Here is a 6,000-nt window from a genome sequence, read left to right as displayed (position 1 = left end):
ATCCTTTATTTACCCACGTGAGTGAATTGTGCATTTTACAGCATGTTTATTGAGGACCGTGTTGAATTCGTACCACCAAATAAAGCTGTGTGTGTGTGTGTGTGTGTGTGTGTGTGTGTGTGTGTGTGTGTGTGTGTGTGTGTGTGTGTGTGTGTGTGTGTGTTTACACAATATGCCTTATTTCTTCTTTCTTCTTGCAAGAAAGCATGAAAAGGGAATCATTTCAGTTTTAAGACCAATTTTTTGTTTTATCTCCTGGCCCAAAAAATTAAATCACCCAAAAAGGTCAAACAGTTAAAATAGATGAGATTGCTAATATGGCTTAAATCAGTTTAAAATCCGTTAAAATTCTAAACACCGATTGGGAAAGAAAAAACCAATACAGAAACTGCTAAAATAGGTCAAACGACGACAACACCCATCAGAGCTAAAAATCACGAAACAGCTGGAATTGCTCAGAAAAGAAAAGAAAACAACTAAAAAGACTGAGATGTTCAAAACTGCCTCAGCGAGTGTCGTAAAGACCAACTAACCCAAGACCCTTGAAAACGACCACTCTTGAGCTTGAAATACTAGAAAATATCTGAAGGGAAAAAGAAGCAAAATGGCTCAAGCAGAACTTGAAAAAAAGCTAAAAACTTAATAAAACTTTAACAACACAAGATACAGTTTTAGTCTATACGGCTATCATTCTACTTTTTAAAGTGTACTTTCCTGCTTTGAAATGTTTATGTGGTGAAAAATAGCAAAAGCAGCTCTTCTGGTCATAAAGGCTGCAGACCCCTGCTATGTTTGAAATCTGTTTTAGCTCTTACTTTTGATTTTTATGAATGATTGTAGCTGTAACATTAAACCCAAAAGCTTTCCAGGACCGGTATTGTACGGTGTCGTTGTGGAATTGTGACTGGGGAAAAGGAAATAATGCTTTAGCTTGAAGGTAAATACACAGACGTATACATTAGAGATGTGGTGGCGAGCCATTGTACCCCTGGGGTTCTAATTTGTTCACGAGTGAAGGCGATCTATATCTCCCTTCATTCAGCTTCATAGAAAAGCTTGTGGGGGACGCCGGATATTATCAGCAATGCTAATTCACTGTCATGTTTTTCAGCGGTGTGCTGGTAAAAAAAAAAAAAGCACCTGACAGTGCGCCCTCCAGTCAGCGAGCCATTCCAGACACAGCTCATATTTTCCCTCCTTTCCCCCGCTCCCTCCGTCTCGTAACTTAAAAAGAAACTGAACTGCGTTTTATTGTCGCCTAAAGAGGTGTAAACGTCTGCGTGACAACACATCGAGCAAGTTTCTAATCTGCAGCGAAAGCGTTTTAACAACCAAAGACACGGCCTTAAACCTTTAATGTGATGCAGATTTTGATTTACAAAGATCCCATCTGTGCACACTGCGGTAAGAAAAACAACAACAAGAAAACAGCAATAGATGACTGGGATGTATCCAGGATGAGACATGAACTCATCAAGCCTCATAAGGATGTTCTCACGCACGCACGCACGCACGCACACCCACACACACACACACAGACAAGCACGTGCACGCCGACGGTAACCGGAGCGGCGGCGTATCATCTGTGTAACCACATCCTGTTGCCTCAGCGTGGAGAGAAGCTACCGGACACCCCGGGGTCCTGTGTGAAAACTCCCCAGTCATCACGGATCTCTGCAGGAATATCAACATTTAATATGCACAAGGGGAGCGCAGAGGTCACTGCAGAGCACAGCAGGAAGACGGACCGCACACATTCTTGCAGATAAACTGCAATGATGGCGCTCGAGCACGCCCATGGAGTGATTTTTTCTTTCTTTTCTTTTCTTTTCTTACTGATTACTAGTTACTCCCTTAAAACACAACTCGGCTACTTCACTGATTACTTGTTTTTTAAAGTATGTCAGATTACAGGTAACTTTTTAGTTACTTTTGACAGCTGCTGACATCACCTCTCACAGTCTCAACATATAAATGACAACTGATTTTGCCAAAAGCTCTGTTCTGATCACCGCCTGGCTTCCTGCACCATGTTTATACATATTTAACCTTTGACCTTCATTCTTTGTTGTATTTATATCTGACTCATGGTTTTATTGTCACATTTTTACTACTACTGGTACTTATTTACCCGGAGATGCCGTTGTAGTCTGTTGTTGAACTATTTATCTATTTATTTATTTGCACTACCTGCTCTATGTGACCTTTTAATTTCTGTTGGGTCTGATTCTTTTATGTTACCTGAACATATTAAAATATTATATTTAAAATATATAAAGTAAATGAAATGTTTACTTTAAAATCTGCTTTCTTGAAAAATACTTGGTTGTTTAAAGTTAAAATATAGCTTCATCTGTAAAAATTTAAAATGTGTGTTAGTTGTTGCTGCGGAAACATTTTCAATGTTTACGTGTTTAGCGTGTGAGATTTGAGTCATATCACGTCTGGGCACTGGGGGCAGGAGCGAGTTACTCAGAGTTTCAGCAGTTTGCAATCTGTTCATGAAAAAAAGCTTCTTTCGTGCTTCTGATTGAAAAAACATCTACAGCAGGTCAATTATCATTAATAAAGCATCACATATGAACTTAGAGGAAACAGGTATTTGTTCAATACTATCTTAAGTGTATTTTGTAGAATTCTGTGTCCCCCTGAGGAACAGGTCGTGCTCCTGACATCTACTGGATGTGAAAATAAGCCATAGCTACTGATAAAAAAAAAACAACCCATCACTTTTAATTGAATGGTTTGGACATTAATGAAATAAGTTACTACCGACTGTGACACTGGCTGGGCTGACAGATAAGCTTTGTCAGCCCAATTGTACTTCAGGATTTGCAATTCGCACAAAAATGCTTCAGAGTCAGTGTTGAAACAAGGGCCCAAGGCAAACCCCAGGCAATCTGGGCCGGGGCACAGCTGCCCTACAGCTCAACCCCCGGTCCATTCAGAACACATACTAATAGAGACAAGAATCTCCTGGAACAGGGAGGAGGTTTGTTCCAGTGTTTCCTTCAAAATCATCGATGTCCTGCATTTCACAATTTCAATTCATCCAGATGAAATATTGATGGGTAAGATAAAGTGGAGAACATGCAAACTCCACACAGGGGGCTTTTCCACCGGAAAGAACCCGGTGCTAGTTTGAAGACTTAGTTCTTTGTCTTTCCACCTCCAAAGCCCCGGCCTACCAGGGGCTAAAGGGGTGCTACGCTGGCCCCACTCCGTTGCTGGGCCAGAGCGGGGCCTGATACGATATCAGCTGGGGGCGGAGTTATCCCTGGAGTTGTCGCTACCTACGAGGCGGAAGAGAGGTTGAACCGGCTTTCTGTAAACTACTGTGAACACGGAGCCCCGGAATGGTTATAGAGAAAACTATTTTAATAACACGTGGGAACGATATAAGTCGTTCCCTCAAGTTAATAATACGAGGGAGCGAGATAATTTAATCCGTGATCTCGAGAGTACTGCCGTGCTCCTCCACTGTCAGTCAACTGCGTCAGATCTATAATTTAGAAGCAGTTTTTAATTGTCGTTTTTTTCAGGCTTTTCATGGTAACATCATTGTAACTAACTTCACTTCCAGGTCTTGTTTCGCGATCTGACCGCAGCCTGAGGTCTGCATGAGGCTGCGTTGTGCTACGAGACGCCCCACTATTATTTTCTAACCCACAGAACTTCTTTTTAATGACACAATACTTTTGGTTCATCAGCAACTACAAAACAATCTACAGACTACTGTAAATGAAAGCTTGGATATTTTTGCCATAAAATGAGCCTTTTAATGGCTTCATGTGAAAGAGAACTTTCATCTGCGTGTGTTTACGTAGGTTGCCATTGGAAACTGCTTTAGAGCTGCGCTCTATCATTCTCCACTTCCATTCCTCCTGATGAAGCGTTTGAAGCAACACATCCAGAAATAAAGTAACATTTTGAAAAATAAGACCCAAGCTCATTCACACGTTATTTATTTTTTTCTCTCTATGGCCACTCCGGGGGCTCCAGGCTAAAACAAGACGGACGATAAAACACCAATAGAGATGCGAAGAGACTCGCTCTTTGGTCTGCATCTGAGGATCAGGCCAGACTAGATGGAGCGATCCAATCCGAGCATTATTATCCGTCTCCTGGTTCTTGTATGAGCGCTGTCAGTGCTAAATTGGTGAAATCAGTGACGTATCATGTTTTGGAGTGACGCAATGACGTGGCTCTCACTTGGCTCCGTTAACGGTGGAAAAACAACCGGTTCTTTGGCGGTGCTCCTTTAAGAACTGGCTCTGGCACCGGCCCTGAACCAGCTCCTGGTTCTTTTTGGTGGAAAAGCCCTCTCGGACAGGGTCTCTAAGCCTTCAACCTGTTGGAGAGTGCAGGAGGTGAACCCAGAAATACAAATAGAATACACTATAACAGAATCAATGTGAGGATGGGAGTTTTTCCACTGTTGTTCAGTCTTCTTGATAAAATAATGCAGATTTTAACTTAAAAAGTGTCCATGGTCAGACATGAGCATATTGAGGAAACTACCAGTTTAGAATTTACTTCTTAAACCAGTAATTCATTTTAATGTCACTCTTATTTTTCAGATATTAGAAGGACTCTGGCTCTTATTTTTTTTTTCCTTCCTCTCGCTGAACAGAGAAGAAAAAGATGTTCTGGAAATGAAAAGCCGCTGTAAATTAGCCACAGCAGCCTGTGGTCTTTGGTGAAATAACAGACAAGGCCAGCGCTGCCGATAGAGATGATTTGTCAAGTTTCAAGGGAGCTGACCTTCAGCATCAAGCAGTATTGAATAGAAGCGGGCGGCGCGCGCGTGCGTGCGCTCTCTGCATAAATGGGGCCGCACGCGGGCACTTTCCATAATGCGCGCGTTACACACACACACACACACACACACACACACACACACACACACACACACACACACACACACACACACACACACACACACACGCACACACACGAAAAGCAGCGCAGAGGGACTGTGCGTAATGTGTTACAGGATGACAGGACCCAATCAATCACGGTGAAAACAGGTGCGTCTTTTTATCCAGACTGTATCAAAGGAGCTGATTCAAGTAAAAACAACCGTCATGGTGTTATTCGTGGTCTTGAACCGAGAGTGGAAGGAGCGAGGAGTGCGGGGCTGCAAGGACTGTGGCGGGTCCGATGCTGCCACCTGTGCGCGCCGCGGAGAAGCGCGTCTGACGAGCCGCTGTGGCGCAATTGCGCAGCCAGGGGGCGCAGTACTGTCACTAACCTCTCTCTCTCTCTCTCTCTCTCTCTCTCTCTCCCTCTCTCTCTCTCTCTCTCTCTCTCTCTCTCTCTCTCTCTCTCTCTCTCTCTCTCTCTCTCTCTCTCTCTCTCTCTCTCTCTCTCTCTCTCAGTCTGTACCAGGGGATGTCGGAGTCTAAGCTGCAGCTCTGCCTCTCATTCATGCTGAGCGCTGCTCTCCTGTGCGCACGGATCTGCAGAGCTGAGCTTTGGAACCGGTGCTACCCGCTGCTGATGGAATGGAAACGTCTTCAGCTGCAACTCTGTGACACTCTAAGATAATAAGAGAATAAAGCATGCCAAGAAGGACGGATCTGAAGGACGCTAAGATAAGTAAGTACAGGCAAACTTTTTGGCGGTTTGTTAATTATCTTGGGAGTGTTTTTCTCTCTCTCTCTCTCTCTCTTCCCATCCGACGTGTGGATGACATTCCTGTCCTCCTCCAAACCTCTTCTTCTTTTCCTTTCCCTGTCATCTCCTTCTTGCCTCCCTCTCTTTCCAACATCTCACTCTGTGCTGCAAAAGACAAATCAGAGGGTCTGTTTCATGGCGTTGCGCACAAAAAGCGGAGCGGCCAGAACGCGCGCGCAGGCTGCGGATGGACTATCTCCAACATGTCAGCCTTATCTTTTTCTTTTCTTTTTTCTTTCGCAAAACATTTATCTTCGTCCTCTCTCCCGTTGTGGCGGAATTGCTCAAGTTGAAGGTGAAGGATTGCTCCGCTTCCCCGGT

This window comes from Lipophrys pholis (assembly GCF_963383615.2).
Source record: "Lipophrys pholis genome assembly, chromosome: 8".
Classification (NCBI taxonomy): domain Eukaryota; kingdom Metazoa; phylum Chordata; class Actinopteri; order Blenniiformes; family Blenniidae; genus Lipophrys; species Lipophrys pholis.
This window is presented reverse-complemented; position numbering follows the sequence as displayed.